This window comes from Perognathus longimembris, chromosome 3, assembly GCF_023159225.1.
Source record: "Perognathus longimembris pacificus isolate PPM17 chromosome 3, ASM2315922v1, whole genome shotgun sequence".
Classification (NCBI taxonomy): domain Eukaryota; kingdom Metazoa; phylum Chordata; class Mammalia; order Rodentia; family Heteromyidae; genus Perognathus; species Perognathus longimembris.
The window spans coordinates 34,559,157-34,569,987 of record NC_063163.1 but is presented as its reverse complement, the minus strand read 5'-3'; positions in this window follow the sequence as shown (position 1 = coordinate 34,569,987).

Here is a 10,831-nt window from a genome sequence, read left to right as displayed (position 1 = left end):
TGTTCGGGAGGAAAAAAAAAAACTTTGTACAAAGAATCCTCTAATAATATATTTGTAATTGTAATTTAAAGCATGGAAAGAGGGCTGGGTTGTAGTTCAGTGGTAAAGCACTTGCTTAGCAACTGAAACATCCTGGATTCTACCCCAGTACCAAAAAGAAAAGACAAAAACAAATAAACAAACAAAAATCCAGGGAAACTATCTCTGTATAAGCATGACCCTATTCATTTCAACTTGAATGGTTCAAAATGTACAGGTGAGAAGTAAAGAGGTGTACATGCTTTCTGTTCAGCAAAGTTCATAGATATGATAATTATAAAAAGTAATTTTAAGTAATTTTTCTCTGGAAAACAATAGAGAACTTCAAAAAGGACAAAAACATATAAGAGAATATTGCTGTAAAGTGTCTGCTATAAAAGATCATATGGTAAAGAGCCTTTCTAAAAATAGAATTAAATACATTGTATCTATTGGGAGCATTATGATTTTGATATAGAGATAGTTGTATCCCATGCCTTCAGACATAAAATAATTGCTATAGGGTAAAAGGGGACACTTTTATTTCTATGTGTAAACATTCTCACATTTGTTTTTTATTTTTTGTTGGTTTCAGTCCTTGCTTGTTTATGTGTTTTTTCCTTTACTAGAGGACGCCATTTAGGCCTTTGATGCTGTCTTGTAGACACTGTTCAAATAGACAAAAGAGGTAACATTTATATAGTCATGTTGAAACCTATTTGTAGATCAAAATAATTGTACCTTTAAGAGAGTTGAATTCAGATATATGAACTAAAATATATGTTTGGATTTAAATGTTCAAAAGCACTAGCACACTTATTCCCATGAAAACTAAAATGTCATTAGATCATCAACTTGCAAGAGATAATTAGAAATAGTGTTGGCACATACAGCATTGAAATTATTAAATTAACCTGCTCATGTTGGAGTTCAGAACAGAACTTGTTTTGTCTAGTAAACATGGGATAGAAGAGGTCTGAGGAAAACGGATCAGTATAGGGGAAGGCAGGAAGTGTTTCAAGACATTTTTTATTCTAGAGAAATAAAATGCATATCAGAAAATCAATGTACAACCGAAATTAAAAGTAAAAGAAATTAAAAGTATGTTGGCCATGAAAATTCTGTTGTATATCATTTTTACTTCAGAAGAATTCAGATCTATAGTTCAGACAATGGAATATAAAACTCAATTATTATGCTGAGACTGAAACAATTAAAATTACTTCATAATGCCTTTGCCCACTCTATTGTATTTTAAAATATAAATATCAAAAACATAAATATTTGTGTGACTTCTTTCTATGATATGGACTTCCAGCAGAGCAGATTCTTTCTCTTAAATGTATCCAATGCCTAATGTATGAAACTGTAACCTCTCTGTAATTCAGTTTGATAATAAAAAAATATATAGATAAAAGACTATTGAGAAATGAGCATATGGATTATGTGCAGCTTAGATTCATGTCTCACAGTTTACTTTTATGAATATTCACTCAGGCATTCAGGAACTCCTCTGAACTAGTCCCATTGTTTTACTTGTATACCTATCCAATTGGCAGTTTCAAGAAGATATGTGACACTTAAGCATATTTTCTCTCCCACACTATCAGTATATGGGTATCACGGTGATACTATCAGTACATGAGAGAAAAGAGAAAGAAACGTTTTTGTTATGCTTGTACCACCAACAAATCTGCAAAATATTCACAACTTTTATTTTAACTCTTAAAAACTTATAAAAATCTATCCTAGGGGAAATATCACATAAAAAAAAGAACTAGCATCCCTGGCCTGGGCACATTTATAAAATACATCACATGATAAATAAAATGCCTGTGAAATAAATAGAAGCACAAATGAACAGGTTTGGGTCAATCATATACTCAGATCTCCATCTTAACAATACTAACCTTTTTTTCTTATGATATAAAATTCTTTCTATGGTCAATGCATGCACAGTAGTGGTTTTGCCCCCTAGTCATGTCTATCTTATTATTACCTTTATTTCCTGCTTAGGAAAAGTATAAAACAAACTGAGATCAACATCAACCTATAAAGTCTGTTTTCAGCTCTCATCCCATATAGAAATAAAATCAAGCCTTAAAGCAGTGAAGTCAGTTTGGGAGACTTTGAGCCAGTGAGAATGCAGGAGGCCTTTGAACCTGGGTATCAAAGCCTGAGTAAGAAAAATAACATTCGTTCATGGGGGAAAATCCTCAATTCTAGGATAGTAGCTTCAATTGCTCTAGTATAAAGGCTGGCACATTCAGATAGAAATGATCCTGGAGGGTTATTCAGAGAGTAACAAAATCAAAATGTAGTAGGATTCTAGCACTTAAGAAATGTATTCACCAGGAAAGTTTTAAATAAATATTTTGGTTTTCTGACTCTGACTCTCTCTCTCTCCCTCTCCCTCTCTCTCTCTTTATCTATCTATATATATATGTATACACACACACACATATATATCATTGTAGATTGAATTATTTGTGCTTTGTTATAAGATTATACATTTGCTTAATTTCACAACATTATAACTCTTAAAATTATATGAACAATTTATCTCAACAGTTATTACAGTGCTTTTCCTAAAGTCTGAATATGAGAAGTAATTGTTAATCAAACATGGGTTTTTCATGATCAGTGATTTGGACTATAAAACAAAGTACAGTGCTAAATTTTCCAGCCTTGAAATGGATGTGGCATGCATGTAAGCAATTGGTATTTCATCCTAACAAATATAGAGGTACTTTTATTAATGTATGATTGTGTAGAACTGATATAAACTGATATAAATAAAATATTATTTTATTTAATATATAATATATACATATTAAAATGTCTGTGCATATATATGTATATATTACATTTGCTTATAATTTAAGTATCATTGGTATATTTTTTTGAGTAGTGATATTAATGTCAAATTGCTTTAAATAATGTCAGGAGCTGTAAGTCAAATTTTATAAGTTACAAAATTGTAATAATTTGAAAGGAATATTTTCTTATTTAGGACTACATAAGTGCTGATATTATATTGGCCAGTAATATTTTTATAACTATAGTAAATGCATGTTTTGAAATTTTCCTAGCTTATGACATGTATTCCTAGGGTTAACAATTATTTTCTGTCTATATTGTAAACTGTATAAAATGGAATGATAATTCCAAACCTTAGGTTTATGGCTCATAAGAAAAAAATGATATTTTAGAGTAAGATAAAAGAAAACGTAGTTTGAGACAACTTAGCAAATGTTAATCTTAGAGCTCTATTATTATTAAGTGATTTTATGCCTCCTGAGAAATCTCAATTATTCCCATAAGACTTTGATTTTTGCTTTTATAACACAAACTAACATTGGACTATCATGTCATCTTTCTCCATAAAACTAACAGTTTAAGCTGCAGTCATCAGAGCCTCAGTAGGAATTAATAGAGTAACCGCATTAGTGTTGTAAAAGTCAGGTGTCAGATGAAATGTCTGGTATTAGGTAGATAAGCTTTTATGTAAAGGGTTAACTGGTTAACATTTAAAAAGTATAATGTCAATTTTGAATGAAGAAGGAAAAAGATAAACTGTCTCAAAGATATTAAATAAATTCACACAATGAAATCATGCTAAGGAAGAATGATTTTAAACAAATATTTGAAAGGGTGAACCAAAAGAACAGTATTTTATATCTTCCCACACGGCTTCAAAATAGTAAAATTAAAACTACTCACTAGTAGGCCTATCAAAATTGTTGAAACCTTTCTCTACTTTTCACTAATTCTCTTAAGATGGAAAAGTTTTATGTTACTAATATTATCCTATCAACGCTTTTCCCTCAATGCTTAGCAATGTTCTGAATTTTTCATTTGAAATATCATTTATTATCACTTCTCACTTCTTCTCAATATTATTTCTAGCCTAAAATGTATTTGGATCAAAAATATTGTTTGACCTCTCCTTCCCTCTCTTTCCAGTCTGTCTCCCTCTTTCTTTCACCCTCTCTTCTTCCTCCTGGCCCCTCTCCTGGTCCTAGGTCTAATACTGTATTCAATGGCTGGAAACTGTCCATAAACTTCTTTTGCTTGATGATGATATTCTAATACTTGATCCACAGATCTACTTCGTGTGTGTGTGTGTGTGTGTCTGTGTGTGTGTGTGTGTGTGTGTGTGTGTGTCTTATTCAGATAAGAGTCTGAAGAACTTTCCTAGATGGCTTAGAACTGCTTTCCTCAGATTTTTAGCCTCCTGAGTAGCCTAAGATTACAGGTAAGGTCTACTAATGCTATGTTTTGCCATGGAAATTTTTATACAAAGTATACATATTACATGTTTACAAAAAAGCAATGAGAGGTGAAAGAAAAGCGGAAGTATGCTAGTTGGACTGCAGACCTGTCGAGGATAAAGGCTATCTATCACATGGTGTCTATTTAAAGTGGATCTTAGAAGTCTGATTTTAGTCTTAGGATACTGATGTCTTTTCTCTCATTTAGAATATCTGGATAACTGTTCTCAAAATTTCCAGCTCCATTTTGTTCAGAGAATGATTCCTATTCTTAAGTTCTGAAATGTGAAATTACTTCCTTATCTTTGAGCTTCCTATTCAAGGCTCTGAACTTGTTTTTACCCTCCAGACATATGGTAACCTTTGTCATTTCTTAGTCTCACTTCTATCATATACTTAGACTATTTTATTATGCACTAATATATATCAGATGCATGACTTATCAAGATATACTAATAACATGTATTTATAGCACATACCAAAGTGAATTACAGGAGTTTTACAAAATAGCAGAAACATTTTCAGATCGATTCTGTCAAAATAATTTAAATTCAATACATAACAATGCTTCATGAATGTAGTTATTTCAAGACTAAAAAGTATCAATAAGAAGATCAAAATCAAGAGGATATCTGACAAGATACTAATATTATAAAGTGTTTTTAGCAAAGTAATTTCATTGTATAGCTAATTTATTACTTGTATTATTATATTTGTTATTTATTGTTCTAAAGCGTTGATTCACAATAAAACATTTAAAGTATTTATTAGGCTGAATTTTAAAGATTTTTTTTCCACTGGAAAATTAAAAAAAAGTCTTAGGTTGTCATTTTATCATGATTCAGTTGTGTTGATGGAACTAATGGAGATTTATTTATTTTTAATTTGTTTAATTTTAAAGGTGATGTGCAATGGGATTGCAATTATATAAGTCAGGTAATGAATAAATTTCTTTTCCAACAGCATCACCCTGCCCCTCATTTTCTCCCAGGTATTCCCTCCTTGCCCCACTTCCCCCCAAAGTTGTATAGTTGATTTCCAACATAGTGCCTCGTGACTATCACTGCTGAGTTATTCATGTATTACAATTCCTTTGTTAAAAAAAGATACAATGAGAAAAGTTCTTAGTATAAAGAATGATACTCACCACGGTTATTGGAATTGGAATTTTCTACTTGAAGGTTCACATGACCCTTGCTATTTTCATGTCTTTTCCAGACCGAAGGGAAAGTTGACCAGTGAGTTGAAGCCAAAAATAATTTTAAAACAAAGAACCAAAGGAAATATGTAAAGATCTTGAGCTTATTTATGCTATTAGCAACGGGATCTTGCATATTGTAGTTGCTATAGATAGCCCAACAATTAATATAGATTTTCAAGTTTAAACCAATATTTAACAGATTTTTAGGGAAAGCTATGGGACTATATGTTTATACACATTAAGCTAGGTATATTAATAATTTGAGAATTATTGGTGGTTTTATATGACATAATTATGAACATGTTTTGCTGTCCTATTTTTATTTATGAAGTTAAATGATACAAAACACACTGAACATGGTTCATAATATATTATTTTGAATTTGCTTTCTTTCCAAATAGTAATAGTTACACATATATGTATATGTATATAAATATGTATATGTATATGAATTTTTATTTCATTTAATAGACCTGGGAAGATTTTAATAATGAATGCAGACATTAATGATTAATGAAAGTAGATCAGGAAGATACTTAGGCATATGTATGATACCCCGGGTTCTCATAAATAAGGATTTTTGATTAAATGCTAGAGCTGACTTCCTATTAACAAACTTATTTACCTGAAAGGTGAGAAATTGTTGAGATTAAGAATATTTTCAAAGCAGCTCAAGAAGCAGTCCATTCTGAGGTTATCTGATTTAATTATACTCTAAAGACTAAGTGAAAGGGTTGATTAATTAGAGTAAGGCTATAGTGCTTGTTTAAGTAATTATGGCCTGTTGGCACGTACACTTTAGGAAATTTTTATCTCAAGTTGAAAATTGACCATATACTAAATGCAATGACAGAAAACCCTGAAATAATCATAGCAGTAAATCTATAGTAATATTTTGACATAGAAAATTAAAATTATATTACAACTTCATACTGATGAAATTTAGAGCTACTCACACATTCCTTTTTTTTCCTTCAAAAATCTAACAGAGAAATGTAAAACTCTGACAAACAGGGAAGCTAGAATCTATATATGAATAATATATTTTCTTTTCTTCTTTTCTTTCCTTCCATTTTTTTTTTCTTTTCTTTTCACTTTTTTTCTTTTGTGCAATACCTGGAGCTTCAGCTCAGTTCAATTTAGTGCCTGAATGTTGTCCTCCACCTTTTTTTTTTTTTAACTGCCCAAGACTAGTGCCCTACCACTTGAATCACAGCTCCAGTTCTGGCTTTTTGGGTGGTTAATTGACAATGAGTTTCATAGACTTTTCTATTAGGGTTGTCTCCCAATCATGGTCCTAAAATCTTAGCCTCCTGAGTATCTAGGATTAAAAGTCACTGTCAACAGTCCAGTTATACATTTTGTGTGTGTGTGTGTGTGTGTGTGTGTGTGTGTGTGCGTGGACATTAATGTAGATAGAGTATCTATTTCCTCCCCAAAACAATCTTCCCTTTCCTTACTGCCCCTGGACTGATACCCATGCTTGAACCTGACATCAAGCTCTCCATTACCTTTCTTACTCATGGCTGACACTCCTCAAGACATACTAATAGTTTGGCATTTTACTCATTAATGGAGATTGAGCTTCAAAGACTAATTTTTCAAGGCTGAAATCCCTCTAGATTCTTCATGATTACAGGCCACTTGTGTCCAGTAAAAATTCTCAAATGAGAATAAAAGTCTAAACATTGTATTATATTTCCTCCTTCAGAGATGATATCTTCAAAAAGACTAAAGGCAGTTAATAGCTCCCCATTTCATGGAAAACTATCCACAGAGCAGTTATAAAAACCTAGATTACAAAACGTTGTCTCAAACTAATGTTTCACGTACCTATTTTTCTTCTGAATCTTCAAATATTTCCTCCTCAAATTTAATCATTATTTTTTCCTTATATCACTGGGACAGGATGAGTAATCATGAGAATATTTTTGTCAGGTTTTCATTTTTTCAATTTATTTATATGCATATCCTTAGTTATGTTCTCTATCTATTCAATAGTTTAGTAATAAATATGTTCATAAATATGTAAGCTCCTGTTTTAACAGTCAGTTGCACTCCATTTTATTCTAAAAAGAATGGCACATCGCTAGGTGCCTATGGCTCACCATTATAAGCTTACTACTCAAGAGACTGAAATCTGAGAGTCAGATCCAAAATCAGCCAGGGAAACAATATGTAAGACTCTGGTAAATTAACCACTAAAATCCTTCAAGTGGCTTTGGTGTGGGCTTGCTTGTAATCCAAGTTATGGAAACAAGTGGTTTATCATTGTTATTTTCAATGTACCATGTGAAGTTATGCCCTTTTTCTTTTGTCTTTCTTTCTCATGGTTTTACCTGTGATATTACTGTAACTGATTTTAGTACCCTGGACTATATATATATACATATATATACATATACATATACGTATATACGTATATACGTATATATACGTATATATGTATATATACGTATATACGTATATACGTATATATGTGTACATATGTATATATGCATATATGTATATATGTATATATATGTATGTATATATATATATATATATATATATATATATATACATACTCGAACTTTGGAAGGGAAAGGGAATACCAAAATGGAGAGACAAAGGGTAAAAAGACAAACCAGTGCAACAGGCGTACTTATAAAACTCTATGGTGTGAACCAACTGTACAACTCATGGGGGTGAGAGGGAGGGGGGGAGAAATGAGGGAGTAGGTAACAAATTGGATAAGAAATGTACTCACTCCCTTATGTATGAAACTGTAGCCCCTCTGTACATCACTTTAAAAATAAAGAAATTAAAAATAATTGTAGAATAAGTCAAACAATAAAAAAAAACTGCAAGTGGTTTTGTGGCTCAAATGCTAAAAGCATAGTCTGAGCACAAGAGCCCAGTACAATACCCAGGCTCTGAGTTTGAGCCCTAGAACCAACATTTGCATACAAAGGAGAACTTACATGACAAAGATATGTGAATGTTTGAAAAGTAGAAAAGTGGTGCCAAGACAAAATTTCAAGTAGGATTTGCAAATCTATGCCTTGTTACTGAGCTAGTCATTATGAAATTGACAGAAAATTGTTCAAATGTATAGGCTATAATGTGAAATTTGATAGATGTAACTAACATTTATGTCTACTTAAACATTTATCATTTCTTGGTGATGTGATATTCACAATCCTTTCTTGTACATTAAAATATAGAGTATCTCATTGTTTACTATAGCAGTATATATTGTCTAACAGAGACCTAAATGTGTTCTTATCATCTAGTTTTAATTTTTTACCCATTTGCTAACCTCTATCCATTCAACTCTTCCCTCTCCAGACTCTCATACATTTTCACATATGAATGAATTCAAAAGGATACTAACTTTCTGTGTTTGCTATTCAACTAATGTCCTCCAGGTCCTTCCATGTTGCAATAAATGATAAACTTTTATTCTTTGCAATAATGAAACAGTATTTCATTGTATAGATGTAATAGACTTTCTATATGAATCCTGCTATAGTAAACGCAAGTATCTTTTGGATGTACTCTTTCATTTCCTTTGGACATATGTGCAGTGATATGATTGTTCTTCAGTATAGTATGGTTTTGCTTTTTTATAAATCCCCATGTAGTTCTTCATCGTTGTTACTTTATATTGTTTTCTTTTATGAGTCATTTCTAAAGATTTTGATTCAAGTGTTTAGACAGATTCAGTATACAAAATGAATAGAAGATCTTGAACTGTGTACAGCCTTTCAGTGGCTGTAAATGACAATGGTAATCAATAGGTAAACTGTAAAGTCAAGTAGAAAATAAATAAGTGTTTTAAGAAATGAACAGACATGATGAGTTGAATAGTGACTCTCGAGATACATTCAAATTCTAACACATGGAACGTGTTATAATGACCTTAAGTTGGAAGCATCTAGATACAATTTGAAGATTCCTGAATGTGATCATATCAGACTTAGATAAAGCTCTATGCATCATAGTGAATTTTTTAATATGGGGTCATCAGAGGTATATTTAAATGCAGAGACACAAAGAGGAGAAAGCCATGTAAAGATAGAGGCAGAGAGTAGTGTCCATGGTGCTATTTACCAAGGACTGAGTGAACTCCTTCATGAAGTAAGTGGCAAAAAGTCATTTTCTCCATAGTGTACTGTAGAGGCTTACTTTGCTGACAGTTTTATGCTTTTATAACAGAATTCTAATCTCCACACTCCTAAATAATAAAGATTTGTTGTTGTTATTGGAAGCCTACAGTTTGTGAAAATTAGTTTAAGGAAGCCGAAGCAAACTGGTAACAATGAGTAAAGAAATACAGAAATAAAGAATAAATAAAGAAATATTCCTTCATGAAATGCTGGTTCCTACACAGAGGAGATAATTCAAGGTGCTAATTATAAACAAAGTTTTCAAACCTAATAGTTGTGTGGATTATAGTTTGGTTACTGACAATAAAAGCAATAATCTTTTAGGAAAATGAATTGTATATTTATATAATAATTAATACTCATATCACCAAGTACATGTATTTATTATAACACAGCTTATGAGAATATTTGAAGTCTCAGGAGGCTGCTATGGGAAGGTCAAGGTGTGGAGTCAGTTTTGGTAGATAAATCTTGAAGACTCATCCGTAATTAACCAAAAGCTAAAAGCCAGAAGGCAGAAGGATGCATATGTACATACCTTAAGTGGTACCTAGAGTGAAAATATGATTTCTGGAGTTCAAGCTTCAGTACCAAAGCATACAAAATTAAATGAATAAAGAAATGAAGCCAAAAAAATAAACTACTAGAACAAAAACATCACTTAAAAATCTGCAATTGTTAGTTGACATTTAACAGGGAAAGCAAATTTCTCACAAATTTGCAACAACAAATAAACTGAGTAATTGCATTAAAAGATTGGATTTTTCTGGAAATGGCAAGAGACAGAAGAGGTATTTCATACCAATCTCAACTCTCCTTATCTAGTGGCACATTTAGATAGTTGCCTTCTTATGGTAATTCTCGGCAAAGGTAGAGGGAGTTGTTATTGTTTTGGCATACATAAGCATTATTCCCTATGGTGTTTTATATAACAAGCAGTAGAGTCTGGATTCAGTTTTGTTTATTAATTGAGCTTGACACCTCTTTGTGTTGCATTTTCTCCCATTATGCCAATAGTAATAATAGTATCTCATGATAAAAGGTGGAGAATCATGTGCCATGTTATGGCAAATTTTCCCACAGGCTAGTTGCAAATTAGGTACTTTTAAAACTAGATCATCTCTTCTAATATTGGTGCGTTAATTTCTGTGGGCTACACCAGACTGAGAGAGGAAAACTGAAGTGGA